At 43.1% G+C, this 11834-nt stretch overlaps 1 long non-coding RNA gene across 1 annotated transcript in view; it reads left to right on the plus strand.

The window, feature by feature from the left end:
• The first annotated feature begins 11434 nt into the window (after positions 1 to 11434).
• Positions 11435 to 11834, plus strand: part of LOC118163504 — a 4309-nt gene continuing 3909 nt past the window's right edge. The window contains exon 1 of the long non-coding RNA XR_004749084.1: positions 11435 to 11705. This is a non-coding gene — a long non-coding RNA (uncharacterized LOC118163504). The remainder of the gene's footprint in view (positions 11706 to 11834) is intronic.

An 11834-nucleotide genomic window follows, 5' to 3' on the forward strand; every position in this document is an offset into this window, starting at 1 on the left:
GCAGCGGGGCAGGGACAGGCAGCCGCCCTTCCTCCTCCTCCTCCTCCATCTCCTCCTCAATCTCGGCTGAGACGCCGCTACCGCGGTGTGCAGTCTTCGGGTGGGGGGGGGGGGGGGTTAATTTCATTTTTTTTGCCAGTCACGCAGTGCTAAAGTCGCCAAAGCCTTTCTTATAACCAGCCTTTTCTGTTGGCCTCCTAAACCTCCTGGGTTTTGTGTGTTGGCAGGGAGGCGGCCGAGCGCACCTCCCCGTGAGCCTCTGGAGTTTGTACCCAAGCGTGGGATTGGGTTGCTAGGCGAAAAATCGAGTATTTTGGGAAACTTCCTGGTCGCCCTGCTTGCGAAAGCCAGCCCAGAGCCTTTTCTGACAGGGCGTGTGCTGCGCCGGCTGCACGGCGTTGGGGCATCAAGAAGCAGTTGTGAGGGAAACAGGAGCTCTGTGTGTGTATATATATATATGGATGGATGGATATAATTACTTTTTTTGTATCTCAAGGCCGAAGTGTATATGGTTATATGAAGTTTTTAGCTGTCGTTAATATGCATAAATCTAAAACAACAGCATACATACATTTCCAGTGTAAATTGTGCCCAGATCACCACTGTATCTGCAAGGAGAATCATTGAACTGTCGAGATAAGAACCTCTTTTTTTTTGTCCTTGATGATAAAATCCTGGATTTTCTTTCAGGATAGTTTTTTGACTTCGCATCAATCAACACATCGCTTTCTTTCAAATCTCCGGGACAAGGGAGAAAGAGATGAGAAAAGGAATAATGATGTTATTTAATCTTGGTTTGAACAATGCCAAGAATCTATCTCTGAGAGAGTCAGATAACATCTGTCTCTATTAATCATTAATCAAAGACTTCATGGGCATAAAACCCATGAAATCCACTGTCTTGCTGAGTAACTTAAAATTTCTAGTGCTATAAAAAAAATTGTCTTGCTTTAAAAAAATGTTCAGCAGAATTGTGTCCATTTAGGTTGCCATATTAATCTCTTCTTGCTCTCCTTTGAAATATAATTTACACAGGAATAATTACTCTTATTCCTCCTCAGTCACTGTTACAGTGCACGTGTGGACAGACTGGTTATCGTATAGCTATGCAGAATTAACCAGTTATCTTTTCTAAGATTCAGTTATCTTTCCCTAAAAACAGACACATTTTGTTTGAAGATTGATTTTTATGATTCTGGTATTAAATACTCAAATCTTTGTAAAATGAGGGCATGAAAATGTATATGCAAATAAGGTTATATAGGTGATGGTAGAATTGAAAAACGCATTACTTTTTACTAATTTAGTTTGACTACAAGTCTGAATTTAGACAACATCAGTAAATGATAATTGCTAGATGCAGGCACGGTGTGCGTGTTTAGTATTTGTTAAAGTTTGCAGTGGCCAGGATGCCAAGTTTCACAGCAAAGCAGTTGTGGATGGTAGACTTCCTTCTGTGGTCTTCTTTTAGTATAAAAAAGAAATGGTAAGGCAAAAGCAGACAGTATGAAGCAACCAAAATTTTCAGCTTCAAAGTATGTGTAAGTCTCCACCTGTGATTCTGAAGTTGTGATTAGGATTTGTACATCAGCCCTTGGGTTTCATGAAAAATTGGTAACACAGTGCCTCTCTTAAGGAAGTTTATAAAACATACAGTACTTATAAGGGTGAGGTGTGGAAACACAATAAGCAAGAGGACAAGGAAGAAAAGAAATTTAAGGAAAAAAAAAAAAAAACAGGTTTGCAGGTTTGCATAAAGACATTTGCTAAGTTGTGATTTTTTTTTTTTGGGGGGGGGGGGCAGGGTGGGTGTTGTTTGTTTTTTGTTTTTAAATAATCCTTGTGAATATGTGGTATTCCTGCCTATAAGCAGCTAACCCAAGAAATAAGAACACTGTGTACAAACTTCTTAACATAATGCTGCCAAATATTTCAGTCCTGACCTGTATTTCTGCTGCTCCACGTCCTCTTATGAGCAGACAGACAGCTAATTTACTGAACTATCCGACTGTCTGATAGTATGTATCCAGAGCAGCCTTCAGTGCCACTGCAGAGGAAGTTGGCAGATGAAGCACATCATCAGGCTTGGAGATAGAAAACCCAATTCAAAACATGCAGGAGGTTGATTTGAATGCTGGTTAAAGTGACATGTTCGCTAACAGAATTTAATTATGTAAAAGAATTTTAGAAGGAGCCAAATGCTGGTTTTGGAAGGAGAGAAAATACAGCAGTTGAGCTGCTTGTTAGAGCTCTCGGGTGAGTTGAGTTTTACTCTTTGACTGAGTTGGGTCATTTCCTGTATTTGTGAAAGCTTTGATATTCCTGAAAGCACAGGGCACCCTTAGCTTTGTGTACAGATGGAGGCATGAGGAAGCTGGTTAAGCATTTCAGATCAATTTTCTGGTCTATTGGACAAGAAATGGAAGCATTCTGCAACTATGGTTTTGTTTCTACAGTAGTTTCTCGTTTTATGGTAATAAGAAATAAGCTGGTTACTGTTGTTCCTCTCTTAAGACTTTGGTGTCTGAAATTCCCATGCTGAGAGTAAGTCCTCAGATCTCTTTTAGGAAAGTTCTGGTCACTGAATAATGATTTATAGGATTTAGACACAGATATCCTGACAAAGTCAATGATCATTTGTCAGACGTAAGAACAATTATAGTAAGAGCCCTGCATCTGAGAAGCAGAAGACACTTCAAAAATATTGATTGAGCTAGCTTCACAGATTTATGGGAGGGGTATTTTTCCATTTAGAGAAGAGCAAGGGAAGAAATCAATCAGTTTACACAAAGTTTTGCTGTAGTTCTTTGGCAAAAGAATAGGCTGGGAGGATTGATCTCTGGATCTCTGGTCTTCTCCTTCAGCACAGGTCTGCTTTTATACCTTATCATTTATTTCTGCAGAAGATGAAATGATTCTTTTTTTTTTTTTTCACTTTTCCATTTGGTTATTCGGTAGGTCAGGCTTAACCTAGGACAAGACTGACTGTGCCTGACTGTTGCAGCGACACCACAGCGTCCTTGCTTTGTAAGGCCAGGGCCTGGCCGCAGTTCAGTAAATGGCAGAAGTCCCATTGGCAGCGTGGGCAGAGTTCCAGTTATAAAGCCCAAATTAGCACTCCTGTGTGATGACATTAAGGCTGATCAGAGGCACACTGCAAATTTCAGAGATGTTGATATCACATGCTGGGGCCGTCACATGTCTTGGACTGCGTTCCTGTGGCTCCGCAGGGATGGGGACACTTGGGGAGCTCTTGGGGAGCGCTGGCTGGCATTTGTGGCTGCAGGAGATACAGGTTTCTGTGGGATGGTTCTGAGGACATTGCAGGGGCTTCTGGCACATATGTGTATCTACTTATTTTCTATTCTTATCCTTTACTAAATTACACGTTTTATTACCTGCTCAATGTTTAGGATGCTCTTTCTCTGCAAGTACAATATGGCCTCATCTTTTCGTCTGTGTCCACATTCCTTTCTTAACTATGGAGACAAATCATAGATCCCTCCCCAATTCCCGTGATGCTAACATTGCTTTAGGGACCTAGCAAATATTTATGAGCTCTTTTTTTATTTTTTACTGGATACCATGTCTTTAAGGATTTCAGTATGCATTTCATTACAGAATGAAATAATATCTATCAACTTTTAATAATTATTTGGCTGTACTAGAAAAGCCTTTAACATGGCCCAGAGAAAAATGCATTTCTGAATAATTTCAAAAAAGAAACAGCAAATAATAATTTGTTATTGCCGTGGTGCCCATAGAGCATAGTCTGGGACTTCAGACTCAGCCACTCTGCCTGGATGTCTGACCTGGGGTAACAAAGGTGCTCTGGCACCACCAGTTAGATGGTGAGCTGTTGTCGCCTGGCAATAGCCCGGAATCAAGATATGTAGGGTTGTCTATCCTGCATGTTTCCTGCTGTGGGCTTCATGAGATACTTCTGAGTCCACCGCTCAAACAGGTCTCCACGATTGTCCCTCATGAGGGCAGTCGGGCTCAGATCAGGCTGCCCATAGAGGCAGGGAAGTCTGCTTTCTAGGTTTTCAGACCCTGTCTGGTTAAAGCCCTGAGCAACCTGGTCTGAGCTCTCAGCTGACCCTGCTTGGAGAGGAGGCTGGGCTGGAGACCTCCAGGGTTCCCTGTCACCCTGGGCGACTTGTTACAGCTGGGCACATTCCCCCGCAAATCCAGCGTGAGTTAGTCAGAGGGGGTTAGTGAGTTAGTCTTGATGCATAAGAGTGACATCAAACTTGGCTCATTTTCATCTGATTCAGATGTAACTCACCAAATTATGATGGCTTCCAGTGCCGGAGGAACATGTTACCGTCATGGGCCTACGCTCAGCAGCAGAAGCATCTCCAGGGCCATTTTCAGAAGTGGGTCTGGATGGGCCAGGGGGAGAGCTGCTGTGCCCAGCCCGTGCCACTGGGTGTCCTCATGAGGCCAGCCACAGTGGCCTGGGGACCTTCGGCGGTGGCACATCTTGCAAAACACTCGGGAAAGATTGGGCTGGTGTTTTATTTGTCGCTGGGAGATGGCCAATAGAAAATTGACTCATATAGTACATCACCCGCCGAGAAACCCAGCCACAAAATTAATTGGCATGAATATGAGATGTATACTTCTCCTAATCAGCTTCAGCGAAGATTATATCCAAAGGCCCTTTTTGCGGTCATTCACAGAGCTTAATTGCTATAGTTAATACCACAATTAAAAAAAGGCCTGGGAGGAGAGCTGAATATTAGGCTCATGATGAATGATAATTATCACTTTGTGTAGATGGGTGAAAAACGTTTCTAATTAAATTATTCTTGTAGCATAAATTAATAGTGTGATCTGGATAAAGCACTTCTGATTTCCCATTTAGAATATTTCTAAAAGTGCCACGTTTGTGCCAGAATTTCAGTCTGTAGGTCAACTTGCCTTTTAAAAATGCCTGACTTTTCAATGAATTTAGCTGCTTATCACAGCTTTCTGCAGCGGAGATGCTCAGCAATAATGGGATGGTTCAAACATCGCACAGAGAATAAGATCAACTATGCAACTAATAGTTCTTTGAGCGGGGGAATTCGTAGTGTAATTGGCAGGGTTTCATAGCATAACTGTCACATCTTATTCCTATATCAATTTCATCTCTGTCTGAGGATTTTTGCAAGACACAAACCATTAAGCTAATACTCTAAAAACAGGAAAGCTCATTAGCGGCTCTGGGGAAGGGGGTGAGATGGGCGCTGAAGGTGCCGGTCTTTAAGGTCTGAGAGAAAAGGAAGCGTGCAAGTTGCTAGGAAGAATTACTCTACATGCACTCTGTCTGCGCTTGGGAAAAGTCCAATCATTTTTGTATACCTAGCATTTCTTTCTCATCAGTGAGAGCCGCAGTGAGTAAAGCAAACAGGCCGATGTAGCGGGCTCAGCTGAAAGTGTCAGCCTGCACTTCAAGCGGTGGATTACAGATAATGACTCTCAGATGACCAGTAGCTCCGTGGCCTAATATATACAGCTTACTTGTTAGGTGTTGACAGCAGCCTTTTCCAGCAGGCCTCGGAAGACGTTCATTTTAAGTTTCTAAAGCAACTGTCCCTGCCTGCAACAGGCGATTTTTGAAGGTTTTAAGTGGGAGATAGATGGCCACTTTCTGTCAAGATAATGGGAATTGTGTGTCAGAGCCCTCTCCGTGCATACGAAAGACTGTCCCTGAGATTTTCTGCATGCATGCCCTCTTGTGTATGCAGTACATTAGCACTTACTGTATATATCAAAATTTGGCACTGCTGTATCTCTCTAAACATTGCATTAATCCATCTGTCTGTCACCATGGTAACAAGGCTCCCTATTGATGACTGAAGACGAGCTGAAGCATTACAACTAAATGTGCATGGTTAAAAAGAAGTGAGGAAGCTCACTTTGTGTGAGCTACAGGGACACCATGGACAGACGGTAGAAAATGGGCTAATTTGTGTTCTCTGTGCATTATTTTGATTCATGGTCATCTGAAATAAGGCCTATTGCTAAAACAGTCCATAAATCTGATCTTTGCTTGCTCACTTCTATTTATTACAATTTCTGAAGAACTCAACATTAAAAAATGTGGATTTTTTTCAGAAGTTTACATGTTCTGCGGTACAGATTTCTCCCAGAGGGTGGAAAGATGAAATGAATAACTTACAGATCCCAAGTACAAAGCAGACCAGAAATGTTGCTGAATATTTCACGGCACATATTCTCTCTCTCTCGATTCCATACTTGTAACATTGCCAAAGTAAAATCAGTAAAGTGCATGCATTCATTAAAGGATCAATGTCTAACCGAACACTGGTAGTTAGTTGGACCTGAGATTTTTTGAGAACCATAACGTTGTGGAAACTCTGACATGAGTTACTGTACTTCGTAAATCACTCTTAGACAATGAATTTCCATTTTTTATTACTCTGGCGCCATGCATGCTATTAATGGTAGACTCGAGTCTATAATTCTATTAGGCTATAAAGAGGTCTTTGGTTTTAGACCAGAAATAAAGCTTAAAACTAACCGCTGGCATCTCATCTCCTTCTGCGTTTGTTGGACAAGGCTTTTTGTTCTCTAGAAAAATGCTGTGTATTTTTTGACCCTCTGCAGATCTTCTTTCCTAAGCCTCTCTGCTTTGCTCACAAGGTTAACACTTGAACACAGCTACAAAGTAGATAAAATGAGTGACTAGAGAAACAGGAATAATTAATTTTAGAAGCACTTTGCTGCATTCACAGAGCTGAAAGTATGATTAATTTTTTTTTTTATTATTATTTTTTTTTTACGTCAGGATTTCCAGCTCTTTGAAATCTGTTTTAAGCTATGGCCCTGATCTTACAACAAGCCCTTGGGTCAGGATGTGGCTGACAAGGCCGTTTTTTCTGTCCCACAGATGCCTCGTTGGTCGGGAGGTCAGCCGGGGACATTGCTCCCAGTGTGAGGGTGCAGGCTGCGTGCACTTGCCCACATGCTGGATGTATGCATAGCAGGCAGATTTTATGACATCTGGTGTCATGCTGGGCAAACATAGGGATTTTGCTCTGTTAGAGGGTATGTGAGCCTAGGTCGGCTGGACCTACATGGCCAAACAGAGAGATGCAGAAACGTCCAACCAGCCTAGGGTTTCTGATTCACAGCTGACATTTCAAGTGCTCTCCACTCAGCAAGAGGGAGGAAACAAACAAAACCTCTTCAGGTGAAGACAGGTGATCCCTTGAACTGATAGGAAAGAGTACTGTTGCGTGATACAAAGTGGAGGGGAGTTGCAAGGAAGAAGCAACAACTGAAGAGAATCTTTCTAGTTTTATCTTTGACAGAAAATAAAACATTAATTCTGAATTTTTTAATTCCAGGGTTGCAGCAATCGTTGCTCTGGATGGAGAGAGACATGACAACATTATCTGGCCTCAAATATATTTGGGAGTACAAAAAAAGTGGCACCTGGCCATGCAGATGATGTTCACCAGTGATGAACGCTATAATCTCCTTTGCCTTGGTTCCAAGTGGTACTCCACCTCCATCCCTGGGTGCAGCAGGCCCTCCAAGACAGCAAAGAACTACAGCCTCAGACACAATTTCTCAGAGCTCCTCTAGTAAGCTAAGCTTTCAAATGTTAAAGCAGCAGTGTAACATATGTTCCCCTGATAAAATGAATTTCAATCAGTTTATTATATAAACAATCTTACAGCACAGTCAAATGGAGTTGCTAGGGATGGGAGGAACATTGATTTATACTTAGAAAATTATACATTTTAGTAACTTTTTAGTTAAATTGTTAACCATTGGGCTAGAATGCAAAATTGAAAAGCCTTACCAATTAAAAACTTTATTATTCCCTCTCTAACTTAATATTGAGTAAAACATATCTTTAAAAAAAAAAAAAGCAACTAGTATTTTAAATACTTTTTATAAATTACAAAGTCTCTGATTCTTTTAAGCTGAATTTTGCAAAATTTCCCTCTCCAGTGAATTCCTTTCTCTCTTGAAAATTCTTGAAATCTCAAAACTTCCTTCAAACCATACCATTGAAATAAAAATTCATTTCAAATCCTGACCTAGCACAAGAGAGTTATGTCCTTGCCAGCTGTATTTCTGTCTTCAAGCTATGAAATACTTATGTCCTCTCACTACAGATGGGAGAAATTTGAGTGTCTATCGGAGACGTGCTTCTGCCCTGCCCATACGTTTGGCTGCTATTCATATAAGATGGTGCTTGTTCACATCCATTTCAGTCCTCAACCACTCAACAGAGAAAAAGCATTTCATGATCAAAGGTTTTATTCAAGCAACACAGTACTGCTCTTTGTGTACTTGTTTTTTGGCCAGCTGGGATTCTTGCTGCAGCGTTCCTATGTTCCCAGCTGTCCGATGCTGATGCCCTCTCCCAAAATGTAATTTTATCCTTGTGCTGTGTGAACTGTACTCCAAACGCACACGGAAGCATCTTTGGTGCATTTCAGGTAAATGTTCAGGCTGACAGCTCCTGGGGATCTTGGTCAGGCTGGACTCCAGGACCCATGTTGCCTCTTCCCACCTGGAATAGAAGCCTCTGCTTTCACAGCATCTCCCAGGGCTGCAGATAGCATGTTCTAGGCAAGTACCAGGTGAGGCCTTGGAGGGCTCTCTGCATTGCTTTCCCTGATCTCAGCTCCAGGGCTGGCCTCCTCGAGTGGGACAGCAGGGAATATAGGCTGCCTCGGTCCAGAGGGGATACGGGGTGGGCAGCAAAGCAACAGGATACTGTCCACATGCCTGAGAACCTGGGTTTTGTTCATACACAAGCCTTGACCACAAGCCTTGATATTGGCCTGTGCAGAGTATTCCTGAACCTGCCACCTGCTCAGAGATAGGAGGGGAGTTAAGATTATGAGGGTTAAGGAGATGGAGAGTTGTATACTTGGGGTAGGCTAGTGAAGAGGAGAGAATCCAGTGCCTTTCATGACTTTGGAGGGAGGTGGGAAAAGAAAGTGGGGGTCTTTTTGTGCAAAGAGGGACAGGAAACTCTTGCTTTTGTATTTCTGAGGAGATGCGGAGGAAGGAAGGAAATTTGTGCTCTTTTTTTGGCCATGTACAGAGAGAAAAATTCTGCCCTGTGAGCACTGGTTTGAGTGGACATTAATTGAAGGAGTGTCCTGCCCTTCTAGCCCTACAGACCCAGGTGCTGCTTTGGAGGCTGTGCCCTTGCTAACACTCATTTGCCTGCCATCCCTGGGCTCAGGACTGCGTGGAGGCAGCAGCAGTGCTGAGTTGGATATATGTGGACTGAGAGACATGTACTCATGGGAATAATCCGTATCTAAGAGTTCACCACCTCTTTCATACAGAGATACATCAGGTCACAGGGATTCTTGCAGAATGCAGGAAGTGGCATCTGATGAGAGAAAGCAGGCCACGTGGGCAGCGAGCTGAGGTCACGGTCCCTCGCAACACTGTACATGTGCAGCTTGGCTGGGAAGGGGCACTTCGTCCAAGATAAAATAGCTGCAATGACTGAAATAAACACAGGCTTCCTGGCTTTGCAGAAGCCCAGGTTCTGCAAAGGGGGAGAGTGCCAGCTACCCACTTTTCAAGAGTGAAGAGCTGAAATGACAATGATAGCGTCTCTCTTACTGTAATTATAAGATCTGTACAGAGACAGCTGCTGGGAATGTGAATCCCATCTTTTGTTCCCTGTAAGAGGGGACTCCACACTGGGAAAAGAGCTGACAATATTTTCAGTGTTGCTGCAGAGGATTGTATGGGAATACAGGCATTGGGCAGTGGCTTTGAAGATCTTGACTGCAAACAGACCCACCTTGGCTCTGCGAAAGCTGAGCTGCAGCAGCTGCCTCCTGAATATGCATGGGTGCCCAGATTGCTAGTGCTGAATGGCAGGTGCTAACTCAGACAGGCATCTTACATGTGGCTTCCTGTGGCCAAGAATTCTTGATTATCTGCTGCTCAGCTCGGGTACAGAGCCCAGATACAGAGCCCAGATATATGGCATGGTGCCATGAGGAAAGTTGGCCTCCAAGATGCAAAATCTCCTAAGTTGTGAAGCATTGGTTGTTGTCTTCAGAATAGTAAGTACATGAATAAATAAAGAAACTTCATGTGAACCTAGAAGCTTTGGCAACATGTTGAGAGGTGACACCTAGAGATGACTTACCTGGCCCTGGCAGGCTCAGAAGAGGCCTGAAATGCTGTCATGTTTTCCTGAGCTGTTGCACGAGGAGAAGGTACAGTGGCACCTGCAGCAAGGAAAACAGCAGCAGGTGGGGTGTGCTTGCAGAGTGTGCTATGCAAAGGTTACCTGTGTGTGTTAGGCTTATTCTGAGCAACAAGTTGTGGTCAGGTATTGTGGTTAGAGCAGACAATTGCTGAGTGTTCTGCATGGTGCATAATGAAGCTGTGGTAGGGAGACAACAACAACAAAAGAAGTGAGGGGTGGATTTTGCACTAGCATGTGCTTCACTGAGTATGGAAAAAAAAAAAAAAAAAAAAAAAAAGGTAAGGATAAAGCCAGACTGCTCTGGAAAGCCCTAGCTTTTATGCCAAAAGCTGGTCTGCACCAGTTGGCCTGGATGAGAATCACAAAAAATGGGGGGGCTAAAGCAGGTTCTCATGAACAACATGAGCTACACCTTCATGCTACTGGTAATTTGCTTCGTGACAGTATTCATGTGGAAAAATCCTTTTGGTGCAGTTACTTCTGAAAGTAGAGAAATGCAGGTTTTTATTAATGATCCCCCCCCCTCCCCCCCAATGTTCTTTTATGTAAAGTTTTTCTAAACATCTACCTGCAACTTATCCCATGGGCAGCAGGTGCTTAGTATTTCCTGTCTTGATGTTATTGGGCCCTACTCCTCAGCTCTGAGCAGCCACCTGAAGCTTCAGCCATTGACTTTACCAACTATACACCACCTCAGAGGCACATGGGGCTGATGTTTGCCTAAAGGACTCGGGCTTCTTATTATGTGTATTTGGAAACTTCCTTCTTCTATGCATACACCCAGTTTATAAATTTTCACATGTAAATATCTATTGAAGTTATCACAAAGCTATCTCAAAGGTAAAAGGGGACCCTATTTACTAGTACATGTGGCTCTTCAAGCTCAGGCATTCACACAAGCATCCCCTTCCTGCAGTGCCCCCCTCTGATGTTGCTGGTCACTTGGGGTTCTGTGGCTGAGAGACAGCTGATGTAGGATGTTCCACTTACCTGCTTGAAGCTGGAGGGAAGGTAGGTCTGAGCATAACCTGCTATAGCTGAAGTCATAGAATCATGGAATCACAGAATGGTTTGGGTTGGAAGGGACCTTAAAGCCCACCCAGTTCCAACCCCCTGCCATGGGCAGGGACACCTCCCACCAGACCAGGTTGCCCAAAGCTCCATACAGCCTGGCCTTGAGCACCTCCGGGGATGGGACATCCACAGCTTCTCTGGGCAACCTGTGCCAGTGCCCTCATCACAAAGAATCTGTTCCCTATATCTAATCTAAATCTACCTTCTTTTAGATTAAAACCATTACTCCTTGTCCTATCACCACACTTTATCATAAAGGCCCCCTCATCTTTCTTGTAAGCTGCCTTTAATTACCAGAAGGCTTTTATAAGTTATTCACAGAAAGTGGAAAGATTTCTCCACTTTCTACTTACAAACACTTGTGATATAAATGAATATGTGGATTTCACAGAGGGAGGGACTCTGGTTACTGGTAAGCAATTTCATTGCCTTTACGTCAACTCTGAGTTTAAATTGTTTTCCCAGCCTTATTTTTTTCTGAAGCTAATGTTTGTTTCTCTTCTCTTCTCTTCTCTTCTCTTCTCTTCTCTTCTCTTCTCTT

Source organism: Oxyura jamaicensis, chromosome 3, assembly GCF_011077185.1.
Source record: "Oxyura jamaicensis isolate SHBP4307 breed ruddy duck chromosome 3, BPBGC_Ojam_1.0, whole genome shotgun sequence".
Taxonomy (NCBI): domain Eukaryota; kingdom Metazoa; phylum Chordata; class Aves; order Anseriformes; family Anatidae; genus Oxyura; species Oxyura jamaicensis.